General features: G+C 39.2%; 2 long non-coding RNA genes across 11 annotated transcripts in view; one reads left to right on the plus strand and one right to left on the minus strand.

Annotated features, from left to right (window-relative positions):
• The window catches only part of LOC128929024 (uncharacterized), a 597561-nt gene that overhangs the window by 466210 nt on the left and 106669 nt on the right, over positions 1 to 24682 (plus strand). The gene's annotated exons all lie outside the window — the stretch shown is intronic.
• On the minus strand, positions 285 to 23628 carry LOC144578028 (uncharacterized). Its single transcript, XR_013523000.1, has 3 exons — positions 23479 to 23628; positions 2448 to 2569; positions 285 to 529 (listed from the first exon to the last, which is right to left on the minus strand). It is a non-coding gene; the product is annotated as an uncharacterized LOC144578028 (long non-coding RNA).

Here is a 24682-nt window from a genome sequence, read left to right on the forward strand (position 1 = left end):
CTGAAACTTGAGAGTCTTTAATGTATTTTAAGTAGAGGAATAAAGTGTTAATTTTGAGATTTAAAGACTACCCTTCCAGCTAGTGCTGTCATGTGTAGCCACAGACATTATGCCTTGTACAATTCTAGGGGAGGCCATTTACCTCTACTGCTGTGTAGATAGTGCCCTCTGAAGTTGTGTCACAGGGCGTCCTAATGGAAGCATGGAAGACAGATCTAAGAGTGTTTGTGGAGACAGGGAGACTGACGTTAAATGAAAGCAAATTCAGACTTCAGTAAGGAGGAACTTTATTTGAAAAGACTCTTGCAATAGAGAGAACTCTGACTGGAAGATCTGCAAGAATCTCAAAGGTCAGGCAGAAAAAGGTCTTTCTCTTATGGGACGGGGTAAACAAGGCTAGAAAGAACCAGATTCAGGGAGTAGGACGGAGAATGTTTTTCCTGAGATCGGCGACGATGCTTGGGAGGTGCCTCAGGAGGAGTACTTCCGCCTTATGCTGCTGGATCAGGCTAGAGTCAAGGTTCAGGCCCTATGGGGAGGAGACAAGTTTACGTTTGGCCAAGTCAAGTAAACTAACATTTTGTTTGACCGATGGTGACAAACAATTCCGCTAATCACTTATGAGGCAAAAAAAAAATGGAAATTTGAAGGATCTGTTCCTGGCCTTGTCCTGAAGAAGCCAGGGGCTATTAAGAAGTCTCAGCTTACCTAAGTCACATGGGGAAGACTGGCTCCTTGCAGTAAGTTTTCTCCAGAAACACAAAGGTTGGGAAGTTTTTCGTTTTTAATTTTTGGGGTTTTTTTTTCTATTGCTGTTTCACAGGATTACAGGGATTAGATAAAGTTCAAATAAAGCATTACTTAGCAGACGGATGTAAATATCTATGGAAAAGAGTGGTTAGAAATTAAACTCTGCCTGTAATCCCAGCACTCTGGGAGGCCGAGGCGGGTGGATCACTAGGTCAAGAGATCGAGACCATCCTGGTCAACATGGTGAAACCCCGTCTCTACTAAAAATACAAAAAATTAGCTGGGCGTGGTGGCGCGTGCCTGTAATCCCAGCACTCTGGGAGGCCGAGGCGGGTGGATCACGAGGTCAAGAGATCGAGACCATCCTGGTCAACATGGTGAAACCCCGTCTCTACTAAAAATACAAAAAATTAGCTGGGCGTGGTGGCGCGTGCCTGTAATCCCAGCACTCTGGGAGGCCGAGGCGGGTGGATCACGAGGTCAAGAGATCGAGACCATCCTGGTCAACATGGTGAAACCCCGTCTCTACTAAAAATACAAAAAATTAGCTGGGCATGGTGGCGCGTGCCTGTAATCCCAGCACTCTGGGAGGCCGAGGGGGTGGATCACTAGGTCAAGAGATCGAGACCATCCCGGTCAACATGGTGAAACCCCATCTCTACTAAAAAAACAAAAAATTAGCTGGGCATGGTGGCGCGTGCCTGTAATCCCAGCACTCTGGGAGGCCCAGGCGGGTGGATCACAAGGTCAAGAGATCGAGACCATCCTGGTCAACATGGTGAAACCCCATCTCTACTAAAAAAACAAAAAATTAGCTGGGCATGGTGGCGCGTGCCTGTAATCCCAGCAACTCGGGAGGCTGAGGCAGGAGAATTGCCTGAACCAGGAGGCAGAGGTTGCGGTGAGCCGAGATGGCGCCATTGCACTCCAGCCTGGGTAACAAGCGAAACTCCGTCTCAAAAAAAAAAACAACAACAACAAAAAAAAAGAAATTAAACTTTTACCGCTATTCCAAACCCAACTGGTTTTTTAGGCTCGATGAGTATCAGCAAAGTGACATGCATGTCTGGGGAAGTAAACAGAGTTCGTGTTGTTGTTTTTCTGGAAAAACTAAATGTCTTCTTCCAAACGTCCTCACGGTAGAGACCCTTTCTCTGATCTAATACTTACCTTTTACTCAGGGATCTTCCGACACTCTGTTCCTCACTATCTTATCAGGGTTATTGTAAGTACTAGAAATTACAATGAATGTAAAGCATTAATAGCATTGAAGGAAAACTTTAGACAAATTAAATGTAACAGAGTTTAATTGAGCAAAGAACAAAATGCAAATCTGGCAGACCCAAGAACCAGGCAGGTTCAGAGCGACTCCAGGGCAGCTATACAGCCGGAAAGCATCTCTGGACAAAAGGAAAGTGACACAGAAGCTGTGGTGAGGTACGGAAGCAGCTGTACCGGTTACCGCTGGGTGTTTGCCTTATTTAAACTGCTTCGAACCGTTGGCAGCCCTTGGTTGGCTGAGACTCAGCTACTTTTTACACAGATACATTCCGGTCACCTTACACATCAAATTAGGTCACAGTTTGTCACGTATCGAGAAACCTTTAGGCCGAACGTAGTTTAACAATACAGAGCGTAGTATACAGTGTGCGCTCAATACAGAGCGTAGTATACAGTGTGCGCTCAATAACTGTTACCTGCTTTTGCTTTGTTTTCCTTTTCATTCTTTCTCTTGCTGCAGCTGAACAAGAACTGTGTTGTCAATCAGTGCGCAGATCCAGCACGGGGCCGTATTTAACGCATGGCTATGGTAAACAGACTGCAACGAGACAAGTCTGATTCTTAATCACTAGTCAGTGTCTCTAAAAAGGGATTGTAAATCCTTGTATATACATCAATGTTCCAAATACCAAGAATAAAAGATGAATTTCTGCCCCACCTCTTCCAGACCCTAACCACCTTTTCTGCAAGGAGAGGGCCCAGGTCTGGAGTATTTGTACCACGTCTTATCTAATTGATATGCTACAACCCAGGTCACTTCTTCACTTAGCGCTTGTTTCGTCCCCTCATCTGTTTGGAATTCATTTTCGGCAGGTTTCTGGGAGATAACTGGGAAACGCTTTCAACACCCTCCTGTTATTTCCGGGATCCACCTCTAATTACATCTCCAACTAACACAATTAGTAAATAAATACAAATTTATTTGTCATGATTTACGTTGGCCCTATTTAAATCCTGAGAAGCTTCATTAATCTTTGCTGCCTATAATAATTTATTTATTTCCTTCTGCAACCAAAATTGTTTTGCGCTCTGCCCTCGAACGCTTGCGTATTAGTCAGTGAATCGCATGCAATAAGTTAGACAAATATTCCAAAGGGAAAAAGCAAATTACCTTAGTGAAACCACTGAGACTACAGGGTGGCAGCAGTTATACCTGAACAAAGAAGGATCTGAAATATTTAATGAACATTTCCTTACATTCATAATAACTGAATGTATTAGTTTGACAGGGATATATTTAAATGTCCACGCATCTGTTGTCGTTTTCTCTTGAGAAGTGACTAAAATAAAACAGAGAGATACTTCCTTGCTGAAATTCCCTGCCTTCAGACATTTCTATATATGCACGTAAACTCCCAAGTACTCTTACATGTAAGTTTTAAATAACAATGCTCTCAGCAGTCACAACACATGCAATCATATCCCGCCAATTCAAACCAATAAGATGACATCTATTTAATTTAGACCTTTGCTTCCAAAGTGCAGTTCATGGAATCAGTAGCTGTATCACCCAGGATCTGATTAGAAATGTAGAACCTTGGGCTCCACCCTAGGCCCTCTGGACCCGAATTTGCACTTTAACACGATCCCCACATCATGCAAATAAATGCACATACAATGTGAGAAGCTCTGCTGTAGCCTAGGATGTACATTTTTATCACCTTTTAAAAATGCAGCTGCCAAGCTCCTGGGCCAGATTGACTGAATGGAGATCTCTGAAGGTGAGCCGCAGGACTTGGGAAAGATTTTTACAGGTGATGTTCATAAAAATCCAGGCCTGGAGATCTAAGGGAATTGTTTTTTTTTTTTTTTTTTTTTTTTGAGACGAAGTTTCGCTCTTGTTTACCCAGGTTGGAGAGCAATGGCGTGATCTCAGCTCACTGTAGCCTCTGCCTCCTGGGTTCAGGCAATTCTCCTGCCTCAGTCTCCTGAGTAGCTGGGATTACAGGCACGCGCCACCATGCCCAGCTAATTTTTTGTATTTTTAGTAGAGACGGGGTTTCACCATGTTGACCAGGATGGTCTCAGTCTCTTGACCTAGTGATCCACCCGCCTTGGCCTCAGTGCTGGGATTACAGGCGTGAGCCACCGCGCCCGGCGAGAATTCTTTAATGCTCTAACAGAGTGACTTCCTCTGGCTCTAATTTGCTAAACCACTTGACTGCACTTTAGAGAAGCAAGTTTTGACAAAATAAAGAGGACAGATTCTATGTGTTCTCAGAGACAAAAGTTCAAAAATAGAAAATATCTCAGTATACTGAAAGGTTCTCTAAAGTCTGTATTTGTGTAAACAGTTGCATATTAATAACCTTTGTGGAAAGGAGAGTTGCTGAGTAGTAAGTCGTCCAAAGTGCTCCAATTTTAATACACCGTATGCAGAAGATGGGTTAGAGCTGGCCGAGAAAATGGACAGCAGAGTATCATAAATTTATTATTATGTTGTAATATGAAAACGAAAACCTAGAATCCATTTATTTATTCATTTCTCTTTATGTATTCTGGTAAATATTTTATTTTATTGAATGCTTGCTAAGGGTGTACCTCTATAGCAGACACTGACATAAACTGACCTAAACATGATATAAGGATGATATACAAACACATGCTTTTTAAATTAAGTTTTTAAAACACATTTTGTGAGTAGAGAGTAGATGGATATATTTATGGGCTATGAAAGTACTTTGAGATGTTTTGATACGGGCATGCAGTAAGTAACAATCACATCATGGAAAATGAGGATCTATCTCCTCAAGCATTTGTCCTTTGAATTACAAACAATCCGTTTGTAGTCTTTTAGTTATTTTCAAATGTATAATTATTATTGGCTATAGTCACCCTGTTTTGCTATCAAATACTGTCTTATTTATTCTTTCTAACTATACATATATTTGTACCCATCAATCATCTTCCTCTTTCCCCCACAGCCTCACTGCCCTTTCTAGCCCATCCCTCTTCTATTCTCTCTATCCCTCTGCCTGACTTATTTCGCTTAACATAATGACCTACATACAGTTCCATCCATGTTCTTGCAAATGAAAATCCCTTTTTTTTATAGCTGCAAAGTCCTCCGCTGTGTAAGTGTACCACATTTTATGTATCCATCTGTGTATTGAACACTTAGGTTGTATTGAACACTTCAAAATCTTAGCTATTGTAAACACTGGTGCAACAAACATCAGAATGCAGGTGTCGCTTCGATATATCGATTACCTTTCTTTTGGGTAGGTACCAGCAGTGGGATCTCTGGATCATGGTAGCTCTGTTTTCAACTTTTGAGGAACTTCCAAACTGTTATCCATAGTGGGTCATGATAATGACAGGAAACAGAAAAATTCTTAAGCAGACAGGGACGGATCCCTAGTGAAACCCAACCTTCAAGCCAAGGACAATTTAAAGCCTGAAAACCAAGCTGCCAGTTCCAGATTAAGTACATGAGCAGAGTGAGAACTTCATCCCCATCTTACCCATTCTCTCTTGATTGCTTCCTTCTGAATGCTGCATTTTAACCAATCAAATGGTGCTTTTTCCAGGACCACCCATAGACCAATCAGCATGCTCTCCCCCATTCTTTTTTGATTTTGTTTTTGAGACTGAGTTTTGCTCTTGTGGCCCAGGCTGGAGTACAGTGGCGCCATCTCGACTCACTGCAAACCCCACCTCCCAGGTTCAAGCAATTCTCCTGCCTCAGCCTCCCAAGTAGGTGGGATTACAGGGGCCTGCCAGCATGCCTGGCTAATTTTTTTGTATTTTTAATAGAGATGGGTTTTCGTCATGTTGGCCAGGTGCATCTCAAACTGCTGACCCCAGGTGATCCACCTGCCTTGGCCTCCCAAAGTGCTGGGATTACAGGTGTGAATCACTGCACAAGGCCTGCACTCCCCCATTCTAAGCCCATAAAAATCCTGGACTCAGCCTCACAGATGGCTCTCCATGTTCAGGTCCCCTTTCTATGCTGAGAGCTTTCTTTATGTCACTCAATAAAATTCTCTGCCTTGCTCAGTCTCCCATATCCACATACCTTATTCCTCTTGGTCACAGGACAAGAACTCAGAACTCTCAGAACCCTGATAGCAGAAGAGCTGTAGTGCTCCTGCTCACTGAGCTGTGGTGGCAGGAGTAAAAGAGCAGTAACACTCCCTCCTGCTTGCTGAGCAACGGAAGAGAAGCCCCACAGTGGTACTAATTCACATTTTTGCCAACAGGGCCCTAGAATTCTCTTGTCCTCCATACCCTTGCCAGATATTGCTATTGCTTGAATTTTCGGATAAATGTCATGTTTAGCTGGGGTGAGATGATGGTTCATTGTAGTTTTGATTTGCATTTCTCGAATGAACAGTGATGTTGAGCATATATTATTAATTCTGGTTTCTATTCAGTGGTTACCAGTTTATACAGGCTCAGGAGCACCAGTGTTGTGTGGCTCTTCCCAGCTCTGTGTTACACAGTCCCATTGGATAGCTTAAAACTGGCTGCAGTGGGAGCATGGAAAAATAGCAAATGCTACAAATCAGGGTCTTATTTGAGAGATTATTAACGTATCATTGGACATTCCTGGTGAATGTATTGGTGAAGATCTATAAAAAATGCTCTACAGGAACAAATATAAATTCAAGTAAACCTAAAATTTGTTTAATTTTGATCATTACCAGACTTTTTTTTCTTTAATTGCTATGATTCTAAAAAAGATCTTTATAGTTTTCCTAGATAAAATGTTGCAAGAGCCCCCTTAGTTCTTCTAACTGTATGGATTGTCTATTTCTGAACACTATAAATGGACTCATTTACTACGTATTATTTTATATGTGGCATCTTTTGTTAAATGTTATCCTTGTGAAATGCATTTATATATTGTTGTATGAAACTGAAATTTATTCATTTACATTGCTCTATATTCCATAATATGCTATAATTTATTTTTTATTTAATATTGATAAACATATTAACTGTATCCTGTTTGAGGATAGTACAATTGCACATTTACGTGCATTTCTATTCAGGATTCCTAGGACTGAAATATCTGGGTCAAAGAATATGTGTATGTTCAATTTCGTCAGGTACTACTGAAGAGTTTTCCAAAGTGGCTGTAAAGATTTATATTCCCATCAGCAATGTGTGAGATCTGAGATACTCCACATTCTCATAAGCACTCCACATCGCCAGTCTTTTTAATTGTAGTTATTTTGATGTATGTATAGCGGATTTTCATTAAGGTTTTAATTTGTTTCCCACCAATGAGCAAGGGGGTTTAAGTACTTTTTCAATACTCATTGGCATTTGGGATGTGCTCCTTTTTGGAATTCCTCTTCATGTTTTTGTTTTTGTTTTGTTTTGCCAAGATTTTACTATATTTTTCTATTGATTTCTAGAAATTCTTTATATATTTTGAAAATGAGCCTTCAGTTGGATGGAAATATGAAAGCATGTTTCAGTATGTGGATTTGTCTTTTCACTATTTTTTTTTTTTTTGAGATGGAGTTTCACTCTTGTTACCCAGGCTGGAGTGCAATGGCGCGATCTCGGCTCACCACAACCTCCGATTCCTGGGTTCAGGCAATTCCCCTGCCTCAGCCTCCTGAGTAGCTGGGATTACAGGCAGGTGCCACCATGCCCAGCTAAGTTTTTGTATTTTTAGTAGAGATGGGGTTTCACCATGTTGACCAGGATGGTCTCGATCTCTTGACCTCGTGATCCACCCGCCTCGGCCTCCCAAAGTGCTGGGATTACAGGCGTGAGCCACCGTGCCCGGCCATGTCTTTTCACTATTTTAATGGAATATTCTTATTAGCAGAATTACTTCAATTTTATCACATTTAAATCAATGCTTTGGTATTAAGAAATCTTTTTAAATCATTGGTAGTAAGAAATCTGAATCAAGTTAAAAATATATACATTTTATGTTATCTTCTAGTAGCTTTTTTAATCTTTTATGTTTGGATCTAATTTCATCTGAAATTGATGTTTAAGTATGTACTAGGGGTCAGGTGAGTTCCCCATCACTTGCCACAAATACACACACACAGAGAGAGAGAGAGAGAGAGAGAGAGAGAGAGAGAAACTGTTTCAGCACTGTTTTTTGAATAATTTTTTCCCTATAACCCTAAAGTATGTATGGACCTGTTTCTAGAATATCTCCTCTAAATCATTGATCTATTTGTGTATCCAAATGCTAATACTATGTTAGTTAATGTAGTTTATAGTAAGTCTTGATTGATGACATAATGTATCTTCTCTGTGTGCTCATCTTTACCATTTATTGCTGGATGCTTCGTTTTACATGTATATTTTAGAGATAGCTTGCCAATTTACACACAGGAACCTGAGATTTTGAAAAGGGTTATAATGAATCTATTACATTTTGACCCTCTCATCAATGAGTACCAAATAATCTCAATTTATTTACGTCTTCTATAAATCTCTTAAAAATGCTCCCCTCTTTGTGTCCAAGTGTTCTCATTGTTCAACACCCGCCTATGAGTGAGAACATGCAGTGTTTGATTTTCTGTTCTTGTGTCAGTTTGCTGAGAATGATGGTTTCCAGGTTCATTCATGTCCCTACAAAGGACACGAACGCATCATTTTTATGGCTGCATAGTATTCCATGGTGTATATGTGCCACATTTTCTTTGTCCAGTCTATCATTGATGGGCATTTGGGTTGGTTTCAGGTCTTTGCTATTGTAAACAAACAGGGGAGCATCACATACTGGGGTCTGTTGGGGGGGGCTATGGGAGGGATAGTGGGAGGTAGGATGGGGGAGGTGTAACGTGGGGAGAAATGTCAGGTATAGGATGGGGGGATGGTGGCAACAAACCACCTTGCTATGAATGTACCTATGCAACAATCTTGCATGATCTGCATGTGCACTCCAGAATCTAAAGTGCAATAAAAATAAATCTCTTAAAAATGTTCTAGAATTTTAACATATCCTTAGATTTGGCTTGCTCATATTTTGTTTAAGATTTTTAAAGCTGTTTGCATGGGAAATATTACCTGTAATTGTCCTTTGTAATGAATTTGCTACATTTTCATATCAAGATTACACAGATCTCATAAAACATCCTGGTAAGCATTCCATTCCAATTTTTTCTGTAGAAAAATTTCTGTAAGATTATTGTGGGCCGGGCGCAGTGGCTCACGCCTGTAATCCCAGCACTTTGGGAGGCCGAGTCTGGTGGATCATGAGGTCAAGAGATCAAGACCATTCTGATCAACATGGTGAAACCCCATCTCTACTAAAAATACAAAAATTAGCTGGGCGTGGTGGTGCATGCCTGTAGTCCCAGTTACTCAGGAGGCTGAGGCAGGAGAATTGCCTGAACCCGGGAGGTGGAGGTTGCAGTGAGCCGAGATTGTGCCACTGCACTCCAGCTCAACGCCTGGCGACAGAGTGAGACTCTGTCTCAAAAAAAACCAAAAAACAAAAAACAAGAAAAAACAATTATTGCCATGTCTTCAGCCTTTAGAAATCACCAAACTTCTAGGAGAAACATCTGAGCATAAAGTTTTCTTTTGGGGAAGGTTTTAAATAATGTATACAATTTCCTTCATAGGTATAATTAATCTGATTTTTTTTTTCTGTGGGGGAGGTATTTGATGAGTTATTTTTTTCTAGGATTTTTCTTCATGCCAACCAAATGTATAGCCAGAAAGTTTTCACTTTTTCTTTGTAGTATTGTTTTCCATTTCTATATTTCTTTTATTATTTTCTTTGGAATAATTTTATGTTCTTTTTCAAACTCCTTGATTCAGATGCTCAGATTATTGTCATTTATAGTATATAAATCCAAGTGTATAATTTTCTCCTTAGGAATGTATTTAGCTATATTCCATAAATTTTCACATGTAGTATTTTCATCATTTTTTGGTTCAAAATATTTTCTACTTTCATTATGATTTCTTCATTAACTTATGGGTTATTTAAAAATGCATTTTTAATTTCCAAATATAAGATAAATTTTCAGTTACCTTACTTATTATTTCTAACATTATTCCACTGTGGTCAGGAAACATATTTAGTGTGATTTGAGCCCTTCCAAATCTGCTGAGACTTGATTTTTTGCCTAAAATATTTTTGATTTAAGTAAATATTTTATGTGCATTTCATAAGAATGAGTGTTCTAGAGCTTTGTATGTGATCATTGTATGGAATCAATCAGGTCAGGTTTGTTAAATATTATAATCAAGCATTCTATAGTCTTAGTGACTTTTTTGGTCTTGCTCTTTGTGTTACTGAGAGAAATGTGCTTCAGATTTCCACTGTGAATGTGAAGTTGTACATTTCTTCTTGTATCAATAATTTATTTTATCGTAAACCTCCTTGACAAAAAGATGGTACCTGAAGAAATGAGATCTTAAAATCAATTGCTTGTAAAGCACATCTTTTACTTTCAATCTTTTATCCATAAAATAGAATGTTCTACTTCTATCTTGATTGATATAATATTATGGACAGAAATGACGAGGATCCTGCTTCTACTCACTGGATCCTCACCACTGCATTTAATAGAAACTAATCCAGAGATTCACTAGCCGGAAGACCCTGGATCCAGGGCTACTGGTGGAGGCTAGCACTGGTGAATAGCAGATTCACCAATGAGCTCAGGTTTTGTTACTCACTCCGTGCATACAACAGTCATATAGCACTGACCCATGGCCATACGTTCTAACTGCAGGTGAAGTATCCAGATGAAAATAAACTTACCTGGTCTGCTACTACAGCTTACTAAAAACAAAAATTGAGAAAAAACTGTTTATAGTTTTAGGCATGAGGAAAACCTTGAGTATCAGATCTAATCAACTGAATTTTTCAAAGACAGAGGCTATGCCCCATGGATCATTTTAGCTTTGGCACTATTTTTTCTACTTGGCTGTGATAACAGTCGATACATATTTGTTGAAGAAAACTCTTGGTCCTGCTTGAACAGAGAGGGAAGAACAATGTTTCGGGGAGGCTAGAAACCCATGACCACACAGATCGGTCTCCACGGCTTCAGCAGTACCACATTTCCCTAGCACAATACAAAAACTACAAGACAGAAAAGGCGTTTCACAGCAGGATCACCTCTCCTATGTCTGTTATCTTCCTATGTCATAGATCACTGGAGGAAACGCCCTGGAAACTGGATCACCTTGCCTAAGATAAATCTGAGATTCTTAATGATTCTTCTTTCTTTCTCCTCTTCTTCTCCTGGTGTCTAAACCTAAAATGCCTTCCCTGCTGGTTACCCTTCGAAGGTAGCATCCATTCTCTAGAATCGCTAAGTTTTAATGCAACAAGGATATAGTCAATTTGGAGCCCCATAGATGAGTCTTCGTTGCAGTATATTTGCAGAGATAATTATTTTAAGAGTAATATGCCCTTTAAAAAGTACACTGGTTTTGTCTTCAGTTCTTAAGAAGAAAATTAAGTTGGAACATAAATGAGTTCAGGAATCAAGTCTCCCTTGTACACTGGGTTGGTTACATGAAACTTGTAAGACAGAAACTTCCATTAGCTATTAAATATTTGGGGTCTTGTTGACACAAGGCAGTTTCCCAAGTGCACATAAGAGAATTTTGCTATAGGTTTGTCAAGGCCCAAAGGGTGAAGCTCTGTAATGGATGATGCCAGTATACCAACATCTGTAAGGTTAGCTATGATCTCTCAGAAATGATGGGTTGGACATAATGGCCTTGGAAAGACAAATGAGTAAAGTCAATTAGAGTTCCAAATCACCTTCAAGACAGATGGTATTCATCCTGCCATTTTAAGGGGCTTCCTATAATTCTTGGTTTTGTTTGTTTGTTTTTGAGGCAGGGTCTCTCTCTGTTGCCCAGGCTGGAGTGCAGTGGCACAATCTCAGCTCACGGCAACCTTTGCTTCCTGAGTTCAAGTAATTCTTCTGCCTCGGCCTCCTGAGTAGCTGGGACTACAGGCATGGGCCACAATACCCAGCTAATTTTCCTATTTTTGGTAGAGATGAGGTTTCACCATGTTGGCCAGGCTGATCTCTAACTCCTGGTCTCAAGTGATCCACCCACCTTGGCCTCCCGAAGTACCAGGATTACAGGCGTGAGCCACTGCACCCAGCCACTTCCATTTTTAAGTCATTAGTGGGAATAATTCAAAGAACAGGAATATCCATAACCTTTTCTCAATAATTACCTCTTTCAGAGAAACACCAACCACTTCCTTTGATTTATAATTGTCTCATCTGTGTCTGGCCGCTGGCTGCAGCAAAATCTACAAGATCTTCTTATTAAGGAGTTGCATTCCACCCACAGGTGGTCTTGAATCTGAGCACTGTATGTTCACAACTTTAAACAAACCTCTAACTGTAAATACTGCCAAACAACAGAGGCGATATCTGGCTTACTGAGATTAAGGCGACCAGTTACAGTCAAAAACTTGCTAGGTTGAAAGTAACCGGTTGCAATATTAATATTCAGGTTCTGTTGCCTTTCTGCTGTGAGGCAAATTCAATACAAAGCCAGTGGATCCCTGGCACTCCACTGATTCCCAAGATTCTTTAGTGTGAATCAGCTTCTTTGCCATCTTTCACCTGCATCCGTTGCATTAACAAGTGCTGTCAAATCTACTTTCCACATATATCTTGAAGACACCCACTTCCCCTGCTTCATTCTCTCTGTCCTTTCTCCTCTGGTCTACTTTAATGTCTCCTAACTGATCACTTCGTGTTTGCTCCTACCTCCCTGAAGTCATCTCCATACAGCTGTAAGAATAATCTCTTAACACAAAAGTGTGATATTACTGTTGAACCTAAAATCCATTGATAGGCCTGGTGCGATGGCTCATGCCTGTAATTCCAACACTGGGAAGCCAAGGCCCGTGGATCACTTGAGGTCAGGAGTTCGAGATCAGCCTTGCTAACCCGGTGAAACCCTGTCTTTACTAAAAATATACTAATTAGACAGGCGTGGTGCCAGGCAGCTGTAATCCCATCTACTTGGGAGGCTGAGGGAGGAGAATTGCTTGAACCTGTGAGGCGGAAGTGAAAGTGAGCTGAGATCACGCCACTGTACTTTTGGGAGACAGAATGAGACACCATCTCAAAAAAAAAAAATACAATAAAATAAATAAATCCATTAATGACTTATTTAACTCCAAACTCATTATTATGGTCTACCTATTTTCCTGTTTTGAAGTTAATGTCATGAGGGCAGAAACTATTATCTGTCTTGTATGCCACTGAATTCTAAAACCTAGAATTAAATAATGGGCCAAACAAACTGGAAGCTACCTTTGTGTCACAGCAGATTGACCGCAGAGTCAGTGGACTAGATTCAGAGCCCGGTTCACAAAATTCCTTTCCAGATCAGACCCTGAGGGCTGGGTCCTGGAGGTCTTTGAGAAGACTGACAGTATTGTCCCTGCCCCACTTCTGCAGCACCAAAGGTGACCGGGGTGTCACTGGATGAGTGTTCATAGGGAATTGCAGGCCCAAGCCAGGAGCACAAACTGAAAATGAGTTCGCCAACCAAGAAGGAATAGACAAAGAATAGAATGATCAGGAGGCAACTACAATACAGAATGAAAGAGAGCTATGTAAGGATCTTTAGAATCAGATGCTAAAGAACTGGGACTTAAAAAATGTCTGATCCTAAGAGTAGATGGTGTCATAAACTTTAATGCTGATGACTTGACCCTTCCGGAAATGAGTAACGTCAGAGCAGAAGGTTCACAAGTTTCAACTCTCACCACCATGCACACAATTCACTCCAAAATGTACTTGTTCACTCACTTATGCATTCATTTATAACTTCTTTTTTTTTTGAGACATAATCTCCCTCTGTCACCCAGGCTGGAGTGCAGTGTCACGGTCTCAGCTCACTGCAACCGCTGCCTTCTGGGTTCAAGTGATCCTCCTGCCTCAGCCTCCTGAGTATCTGGGATTACAGGTGCCTGCCACCATGACTGGCTAATTTTTGTATTTTTAGTAGAGATGGGATTTCACCATGTTGGCAGGCAGGTCTTAAACTCCTGACCTCATGATCTGCCCGCCTCAGCCTCCCAAAGTGCTGGGATTTCAGACAGGAGCCACTGCACCTGGCCCATTTATAACATTTTTTGAGAATTTGTGAATATTCTATGGAAACATTAAAATACACTAAAATGCAAGTTACCTCAAAGCCTCTGGCTGTTCTTCTGTAACAAGACAGATTGACCTTCTCACTTCTCATACTCAAGATTCAGCCCAAGTCTTTCTGTCGCCTAGAGTTTTCCAGTTCCCTGCTGGGTTTCCCTTTATCTCAGCTCCTTAAGCATACATGATTGCCCCACATCTTTTAAACTTTGGAGAGTGTGGCTCTCTGTGTTACTTCTAGAATGTATAAACCTTAAAGACCGGCACATTTTATTATGTGTGGTGTGTTTCTCACATCAAACTTAGCTCAGATATGGGTACTTGGTGTGTGATAAATGCTTGGTAAATATTTCAAACATACTGGCTGGTTAGTGGGGTCATTATTCCCAGATTAAAGCTCTGGTTGAGTTATCCCTCTTATTCTCTAGTTAATTTGGATATATGAAGAGATCTTTCTCAGCAGTTACAGAATTTTATTGCATCTGTCTGCCAGCCAGAACCCGTTCTTGTGCTCTCCCAGCTGGCTCCTGTGATACCCCTTTGGCACACTAATCCATGCTAGTGGATTTCTATTTATACCATTTGGGTTGTTGACTGTCTTGTGTCCTTTAATGTAACCAATATAGGAATCCTCAGACTTTAAAAGTAAATACATTTTAAATATATATATACACAAACACATTCATTTAAGGAATATTAATAAAATAGCATTTTTCAAGATTGTTACAGTTTTAATTTTTTTAATACAGTAGAAATTAGAAATGTTTGACATAGAAAATCCTCATATTCCCAGCTTCACAATAAACTTGCATTTCGTAAATATGTTGGTATTTTTGTACATTTCTGTCTAAATGCACACAGTCTAGACAGTGCACTTTGGAGCCTGTGTTTTCCTTTTTCTGCTTCCTGTCGAAATCAGTTCTCATGTGCTCATCAGTTATTGCATTTCCTTTATGTTTTCCTCTTTGTTTGAACCTGGCAACTTCCCCTGAGTAAACTAAATGAAACCACAGGAAGGTACAGTGTGCTGGATGTTAGAAATGTCGTATACCCTTGCATCAAGTATTTTTAATATTTCCTCAGTATTTTATAAATCATGCGTATCATTTAACTGTTACTAATATTGTAGCCACCAATTCACGGATGGAGGCGGTGATCAGAACACGCGTTTCTTCTCTTCGGCTTGTGTGACTGGTCTCTCGCCCCTGGATGTCTGTTGTCAGGTCACACATACACAAACACCTGCACGATGTGGCTGTATGAGGGGTGCTCAGAAGAGCCATATCAATCTCAGGGTGTGAAAGGGCGGGAGGACAGGTAAGGCAGGATGAAAGGACTCTCAAGCGGAGTCTTCTTCAGGTTCAGCTACTTTCACGGCTTTTGTCTTCCTCTTTGTGCAGAGTTGGAAATGTAATATTTTAAAGTTAGTTTTTATAGAAACAAATGTCAAGAGAGGTGAGTCATCCTGATATCTCTAAAAATAAACTCAGGTTGTCAAAGAAATCAAAACTTTGCCTTCAAGCTTAGCCAGCAAGAGAACAAGAGTCTTCCCACCCCTGGGCTGTGCAGCTCCTCAAAGTAATCCCGGATTTTGAGGGTAGTATCATCGGGTTGCAATGAATGAAACTGTGAAGCAAAAAGAACTTTGGATTTTGACTATATTCGACTGAAAAATGTCCTTTAGGAGAGAAGGAGAAAAATTATTTGACTATTTCACTTGAGGATCAAGATGGGAATCTTAAGGGAATACTGCCTGTAGGGGCCGAGGGAAAGGTTCTCTTCCACTCTGAAGGTTCTTGGAAAATGAACTGACATAGATTAATAGGAATAGAAAGGTATACCAAATTTAAGGTACATGGCATGGGGGGAATTGCAGGAGTAACCCAGTAACTCAGTGAGTCCCAGATGTTTATATACCCTTTTTTGTAGGGGAGTGGAGGATAGGGATGTAGGAAATTAATGAGCCCAAAGAATAATGGCCTCAGACAAAGTTGCTCTGTGCTCTGGGGGAGGTGGAAGAAAAGTGGGGGTTGGTACATTACTGTGAACAAAAATTATCTTATTATGCATATAAATTCTCCCTGGTATCTTTTAGAGATTAAGATAGACTCTGAGAAAAATCTCTCAGAAGAATAGATCAAAAGTCTGTCTGGGCAAGGTGACAACTGCTAGTTTCCTCTGTTCTCCAGACACAACACTGCTGTCTTTATTAGCAGCGTGAGAACAGACGAAGACACCATCCTATGGTGAGACCTCTCACTTTCCTCCACCGTAGCCCTTTTTCCCATTTCAGTAGTCACCTGACGGCCTGAACCCTTTGGCTGTCCTGCCTTGGCCTGCCCACTCAGTGACTGCACACTTCTTCCTGCCTGTCTGAGAATCCCAAGTGGTCAAGTTTTGGTTTTGGTTTTTGTTTTAACTGAGCACCTTCCTACCTTGTACCCAGGACAGATGATACAACGGTGAACAAGACAAAGTCCCTGCTATCACAAAACTTACGGTGAAAAATGACTCCCCATATATAAATATATATATATATATATGTGTGTGTATGTGTATATGTGTGTGTGTGTGTGTGTGTGTAAAATATATACTATATTATTTCATATATTATTTCTATATTATTTTTATATATTATTGATTCTGTATATAATAGAATTTCATATATTATGAATAAACATATGAAATTCTAACATATATATGTGAAATACATGAATTCCTCTGTATATATAGTAGAATATATATAGAATTCTATATATGGTAGATTTTCATATATTATGAAGAAAATGTAGGGTAGGAAAAAGTGTGTGAGGGCACAGAGGTCTTAGAGATAGTCTTTCTTCCATTTATACATGTCATATTTACATGTGGTCCATATTCAGAAGTAAAAAGAGGAATAGAGTTTAAAAGAAGCCTCTGTGTGCAATCCTGGCATTTCAGCCACATCGCACATCTCTAGCAGGTAACCACAGTTAGTGGTTTTTTTAAGATATCCTTCCAAAGATATTCTATGGATATTCAAGCATAAATTACATGCCCATGCATATAAAACACTTGATTATGAAAACTTCAAATATATAGTAATGTTGAATGGATTTTACAGTAAAAACCCATATGCTGAACACTTCGATTTACTGCTAGCATTTAATAGCAGTCGTTTTAGCATTGTCTATCTGCATATCCACCTGCCTTGGACCGTTTGGTGTTACTTTGTGTTACTGTGACTGAATACTTGAGGCTGGGTAATTTCTAAAGAGAACAGGTTGATTTGGCTCGGTTTCTGTAGGTTGGAAAATTTGGAGGCATGACACTAGCTTCTGGAGAGGGCTACCATGGTGCCTCAAAGTAAATTGCAGACACTACTATCCAGCCCTCTAAACAATTCAGTATGTATACCATTAATTAGAGCTTCATATTTGTTTACATTCTCTTTTGATATAAACTTGAAATACAGAAGTTTTAAATGTCTTTCAATCCATGGCCATGCTACAGCTCTACATTTGTTTACATGTTTTAAAACTTACCTCAACAATGTTTTGTACCTTTTCATGCATTTTGTGAAGTTTATTTGTGCATTTATGTTTTCTGATGCTACTTACACGGCATCATACTCAATAGTGTCAGACTAAAAATGTGTCCCCTACGATTAGGAATAAGATACAGATGCCTGCTTTCGTCACTTCTATCTAACCTAGTATTGAAAGTTCTAATCACAGCAATTAGACAGAAAAATAAACAAAACACACTCAAATTGGAAAAAAAGAAGGGAAGTTATCCACATTCACAGAGAACAAAAGCCTACATGTAGTCAACCTTAAAGATTTCACATGGACACAGAAACAGCACAACTGTTAGAACTGATACATGAGTTTAGGAAAGTTGCAGGGTACAAACTCAGCACTCAAAAATTAGTTTTATTTCTATACTCTGATAATGAACAATCCAGAAAGAAAATTAAGAAAAGAATAACATTTACCAAAAAGAGTAAAATAGGAATAAACTGAACTAAGGGGGCAGCAGGGTTATGTGCCAAAAACGACAAAACGCTGCTGAAAGAAAGTAAAGACATAAATAAATGGAAACGTATTTCATGTTCATGTATTGGAAGACTCAACACAGTAAAGCTTCAGTACTTCCCAAGGAGATCCACAAATTCAAAGTGATCCCTATCAAAATGCCAACAATATTTTTGGCATAAGAAAAATTTATACTAAAAGTCGTATGTGATCTCAGGGGATCGCAAATAGCTCAAACAATTTTGAGAAAGAACAAAGTCGGAGGGCTCACACTTTCTGATTTCAATATTAACTATGTGGGCACCAAGGCCCTTGTCCCACAAAAGGTTCACTGGAAATCACTGACATGAAATTGACTGATTAGTAGGATAAAAGGCATGCAAATGTATTTAAGGTAAATGTATTTAAGGCACACACACAGGAGTCTTTTGCATAAAGATACTGAGGAAATTGTTCTTTTTTATGCTTAGGTTCAACAAGGTATAGACAGCCATGTAGAACTATGATTGAACAAAAAGCCTATGATCTGACGTGAACAGACTGAGTGGGGAGATCCAGCAAGGCCTGTCCATCTAGATTCTTTTGGCCTCTGTGAGCACGCATGCCTTTCTCCTGGCTGTGGGGCAGAGTCCTCTCTGGAATGGGGGCCTTAAGACCTACATTCAAACAAGGAAGGTCAAACAATTTCTTTATGGCCAATTTTTACATAGAATATTTTTAGGTTTTGTGGCTGCCTTTCAGGAAAAGGAGTTCTAGTTTCTATAACCCAGTTTGAGGAAGAGGGACTCTAGTTTCTATGGCCAGACTTGGGGGAGGATGGGACTGAGCGACAGGAGGGTAGGAGTAGGTCAGATGAAATATTTTATTTCTGAGGCTGCTGCTGAGACCTTCATTTGGGGCATTGCTTTCTAAACTCCAACAATACAAGGCTACGGTAATTAAAGTAGTGATACTGGCGTTAAGTATTGACCTATAGGTCAATGGAATAGAATAGGAAGCCCAAAAATAAATCCTTGCACATATAATCAAATAGTTTTCAATGATGATTCCAAGATCATTTATTGGGGGTAAAGCAGTCTTTTCAAAAGGTGGTTCTGGGAAAACTGGATATTGAAAATCATGTGAAAGAATGACTTTGTGCCCTTATCTTTCAACATACATAAAAGTTAACTCAAAGTGAATCTAATACCTAAATGTAAAAGCTGGAACTGAAAAACTCTTAGACAAAAACCTAGGAGAAAGGCTTTGTGACATTAGATTTGGCTATCATTTGATGGACATAACACTAAAAGCATAGGTAACAAAAAATAGATACATAGGTCTACATCAAAATGTGTAACTTCTGTGCATCAAAGGATGAAACCAACAGGAAAAGGCAACTATGGAATGAGAGAAAATATTTGCAAATTATATGTTTGACAAATAATAGAATATAGTTTCTAAAAGTCTTACAATTCAGCAACAAAAACAACTCAGTTTTTTAATAGGTAAATTATTTGAGTAGACATTTCTTCAAATGAGCTATACAAATGGCCAATAACCACATAAAAAGATGTTCAGTACTGCTAGTCATTAGAAAAATGGAAATGAAAACCACTTCATACCCATTAGAATAGCTATCATCAAAAATAAACCAGCCAACAAACACAAAATCAGAAAATAGCACGTGTTAATAAGGATGTAGAGAAACTGAGAATCAGAGAGCCTTCACTCTTCAGCATGAACAGTTCAGCATAGGTTGAACACCGGAAGTAAACACTGAAAGTAAGGTACAGAAATGATTGATTGATCGGTTACAGCGAGCTGTTTGCCTCATTTGGACATGGTCTGAACAGCTGGCTGCCTGTAACTAGCAGAGGCTGTTTGTGAATGTCTAAGACCCTGCTATCCATTATAGAAAATAAACTGTGAAGTTAGGTTGAAGCTCGTTCATGTACTGAGTTAGGTTGTAGTTTGTGACCTCCGGCTTACTTAGTTTCACACGGTTATGCTGATTAATTCAAGGACTATAAAGCAAGCATTTTAAAAATGATTGAATACATTTCTCACCGTTGCTGTGAGGTGACATAGAACACATGGAAGGTTGCTGAGGAAGACGTACTGAAAATAGAATTCTCTCTCTTTAGCTTCAGACATTATATGGATCACAGGGTGGTCAGAAATAGGATAAGCTATTTTAAATTTAAGAGATACCTTAAGTTTCAGGTAAAAACAATTTTTTGACTTTTCTGAAAATCTGCATGGTTGTTTTTCTTTTAATTACTCAGAAATAAGATTTAAATGGCAAAAAATGGATACTCATGTATCTCTCTGAAACAGATTTAATTTATATTTATATATACAGATATATTTTTATACTAAGATGTCCAAAGTACTTTATAGCATTATCAAAATGTTTCATCAAATGCCATTTTGCAGAGAATAGGGACATGTTTCAGAGGGAAATAGATGACTGAGAGGTAAAATAATGTCTACCAGTTTACAAAACAAATTAGAAGTGGAAACCTTAGAGGGAAAAAGAAACGTTATCATATTTTTCCATGGAACATGCTTTCTGCCATTTGAATAGTGCTGAATAGCTCTCCTTGCTGCAAATGAGTCTTTACTCCAGCTTTTTTATTCTACCTGAAATTCTGACAATTAGAGATTCATTTTCAATAACAGTTCAGTATGAAATAGGAAATCACTGGGACTCTGAGGCTCTTCATTGTTCACACATTTGTATGATTTCGTTGAATCATATTTTTTTCTTTCTTTTTTTTTTAAACTAAGCTGAACTGTATTGAAGAAAGTGACAAAGGGTGACGAAAAGGGAGGAGAGGAGAGAGAGAATGGGAAAAGACTAGGACATTTATAATGGTCTTATCTGGCTTCCCTGCTCTAAGGCAGTGGCATGCATCCTGGTTGCATATTAAAACTGCCTAGGGAACTATTTTAAAATGAAACAAAACAAACTCAAACAAGCAAGCAAAGATCAATGCCTGAGCCTCTCATCCCCTAAGGATGAGATATCTGAATCTTTGTCAGGGGAGGATGTCTAATTCTTTTATTCTGAAGGCTCACAAGGTGATTTTAATTGAACAACTGAGACTGAGAACTTCTCTCCCGATCCTGATGCCCTAGTCATACCTCATACCAATTGAAGTAGAATGTCTGGAATGAGGGAGCTAGGTATTGGTGTTTTCTAAAAGATCCCCAGATAATTCTGACGTGCAGCAGTGTTTAGGAACCACTGCTCTTGAACTTGCATCAGGATAATCTAGAAGACTTATTGAAATGCAGATTGCTAGACTCCACCCCCAAAGTTTCTGATTCTGCTGGCGGGGTGATTTGCATTTCTAATGAGTTCCCAGGCGAAGCTGATAATACAAGTGTGGGAACCATTCCATCGGATCACTTTGTAAAACTGTAGCCTCAGGTGCTAACATTAAAATTACGCATCCTCTACTTAGCAATTTATTTCCTCAGTAAATCTGTTATAGAATTCATACTTTAATGCAACAGGAGACATGGTTAAGAATGTTTCTTAGCAGTATTATTTCGAATGACCCCAAATGAGAAACAATCCAGATATCTCCCAGCAATAGAATAAAAACAATTTGTGGCATGTTCAGACAATAAAATGACATTGTTATTGCAATAACAATGAATAAATACATCTACACACAGTATGGATGATTCTATATTTAGTTTAATTCGTTAATTTATTTATTGAGAAAGAGTCTCACTCTGTTGCCAGGTTGGAGTACAGTGGCACCATGTTGGCTCACCACAATCTCCACATCCCAGATTCAAGCAATTCTCCTTCCTTAGCCTCCTGAGTAGCTGGGTTTACAGGTATGTGCCACCACGCCTGGCTAATTTTTTGTGTTTTTAGTGGAGACAGGGTTTCATCATGTTGGTCAGGCTGGTCTCGAACTCGACCTCATGGATCCACCTGCCTCGGCTTCCCAATGTGCTGGGATTACAGGCATGAGCCACCGCACCCAGCCTACAATGTATGGATGATTCTTTAAAACCTAATATGGAACAGGAAAAGCCAGACACATACACAAAACACAATATGATTTCACTTATATAAATTATAAGTAAAATGGGCCAGATTAAACTATATTGGTTAGGAATTCATACTTCAGGGTAAATCTATTTTTAAAATTAAATGATTTCCTTTAGTATAAATAGTGGCTTCCTTTGGGATAAGAAAATATTTCTATTGGGAAATGCCTCCTAGGGTAATTGGGGTAATAAGAGTATTCCATCTGTTTACCCAGGAGGTTGTTATATAGAGGTTTTCCTTACAATAATTAAAATAGACTTGTTTTACTATGTTTCTATATGTCTATAATATTTCACCATAAAAAAACAAACATCAAGCAATAAAACTAGGAAGGCCAAGTAACTAGAAGATACTGCATAGAATCAAACACTAACTTCAAAGCTGACAAAGGATAAATCTCAAGTTGTCTGTGTTGAAGGAAATGTTATGTTTGAAGTCAATTCTATTAATTAAATGGGGAACATTTTAGTTGGTCTGAAGAACTACAGGAAAATCATTTTCAATTATTTTGATTTTTTGTGAGAAAATGGTGACCACTAGGGCCTTGTTTGTGAGGTATACTGGTTTGTACATATTATTTCAGTATAAGTATCAATAGTGTCCTGTCATTGTAGAGCGTTCTCATTCAGACAAGAAGTTATCAGTTTTATTGGAAAAAAATGTTTTTTAATGATGAATTTTAGTCTGTACAATAATTTCCAACTGGGTGAATGCAGAATGGCTTATTCATATGTTTATGGTTTTGAAAAAAAATACTATACATTTCCAAAGCCATAACATTTTATTTGTATTACAAAGTTTTTTCCTTTCTCTTGATCTAAAAGATTTAGAGAATACAATGGTTCTGCTGAAATTAATCACTTTGCATGCTTATACCCACCCCGTCAAAAAATAAGCTGATTTCTTAAGAACAATAAACAGAGGCCATACATGTATGCCCAGACGCCAAAACAATAATTAACACTCAACGCCCAATGCCCCTGCTTCTAAATCTAAATGTCATTTGCAGAAGTAATTCTGATCATCAGTGAGAACTGAAATCATAGAGAACTGCACGGAGACGATAGAGGCTTGAAGAAGCCAGAGGTCAGTGCACAGCAACAACAAAAAATCGGCGCCAAGTTTCTTCTAAGTTAAACTTTCTAAGTAAAATCTCCAAGTACAACGTTGGGAACATCAGAGTGTTCCCACATAGTTACAGCCCCCTCTTCTCCAACCCACTCTTGAAGAGGAAAAAGCTAAAGCCTTCAGATCAGATCGAAATAACTCAGCAAAATGTATTAATACTCACCTAATTCTTAGGCCTTCAGGATAAATTTCTATTGACGTCAGCAGGAGATTTCTCTTGCAGACAGTTGTGAATTCATCCCAGTAGGTTTCATCTGGGTTATTTAGAGCCCTGCAATTTTAGGATGGCGCTTCAAAGACCTGACCTACCTCTGCTGAGAAATTGGCATTGAGAAATTGAACCCTCAGATGCAGTGACTCCCTCCTGGCGGTAAAAGATGCTGTTTGAATTTCGTGTCTGTAATGGGGAAAGAGCATGAAAGTTTGCTTGACTCTGGAGACTGCTCATTTGTGCCATTGTCACGTTAAGATTGTGAGCACTGGCCAATAGAAACGATGTTTCAGATTAAAGCACTGAGAGTCCCTTTATGCACATACAAGCCGTGTTTGCATGTACAGATAGATTTGAGGGAGAGTGAGTTAGCTTCAGATAGACCTTTTTAGAAAGTAATATATCAGCCCAGGATCAAGTGGCAAGGAAGGAAAGCCCATTTAAGCCAGCTTAAGTTACGGGGAATTTATTTTAGGCTAAAGCAACCTCACCAGCATGTAAGGATGAGAAAGGAAATAAAGCCAAGCCACATGAGGACAGACAGTAGGACAGAAAAATCAGTTATAAGATTATTCTTTCTGTGCTTCTAAAGTATGAGGTATCCTCCTCACCTGGCCTCCTTTTTTTCCTCTTATTTGGCTTCACATGGTTGCATGTTCCTCTACTTGCCCTGATATTTTCCTTTTCAATTCAATTGTTCACTGTTATCTAACAAATAGTCCCTGTGCCTTGAGGGGCAACTTCTCAAAAGAAAGAATCGAACTAGTTCAGCCCAATCTATGCGCTGTCTCTTCTAGTGCTGGCATTCGACCCAAGCTGACTCAGCTAACGGTGAGGAGTTGCTTCCTACAGAGGGGCTGTGAATGGGGTACATTCTCAGAAATGTAGAATGCATTGGGTGGGTTCTCCAAAGATGTCTACTATAATAAATTAATACAAATTATTTAAATGTGCTATACCCTGGATAGAGCCCTGTATAGAGGCCCAAAGTTCTGGCCCTTCTTTCCTTGTCTTCCAGGCCAATATGAAATTTAGGAAAGTAATGACCCACAAATGATCATTGTTATTTCAAATGACAATGTTTAAAATTCAACTAGAGTCTTTAGTTTCCTGCAACGGAAATATGTTCTCACACACACACACACACACACACACG

This window comes from Callithrix jacchus, chromosome 10 (genome assembly GCF_049354715.1).
Source record: "Callithrix jacchus isolate 240 chromosome 10, calJac240_pri, whole genome shotgun sequence".
Classification (NCBI taxonomy): domain Eukaryota; kingdom Metazoa; phylum Chordata; class Mammalia; order Primates; family Cebidae; genus Callithrix; species Callithrix jacchus.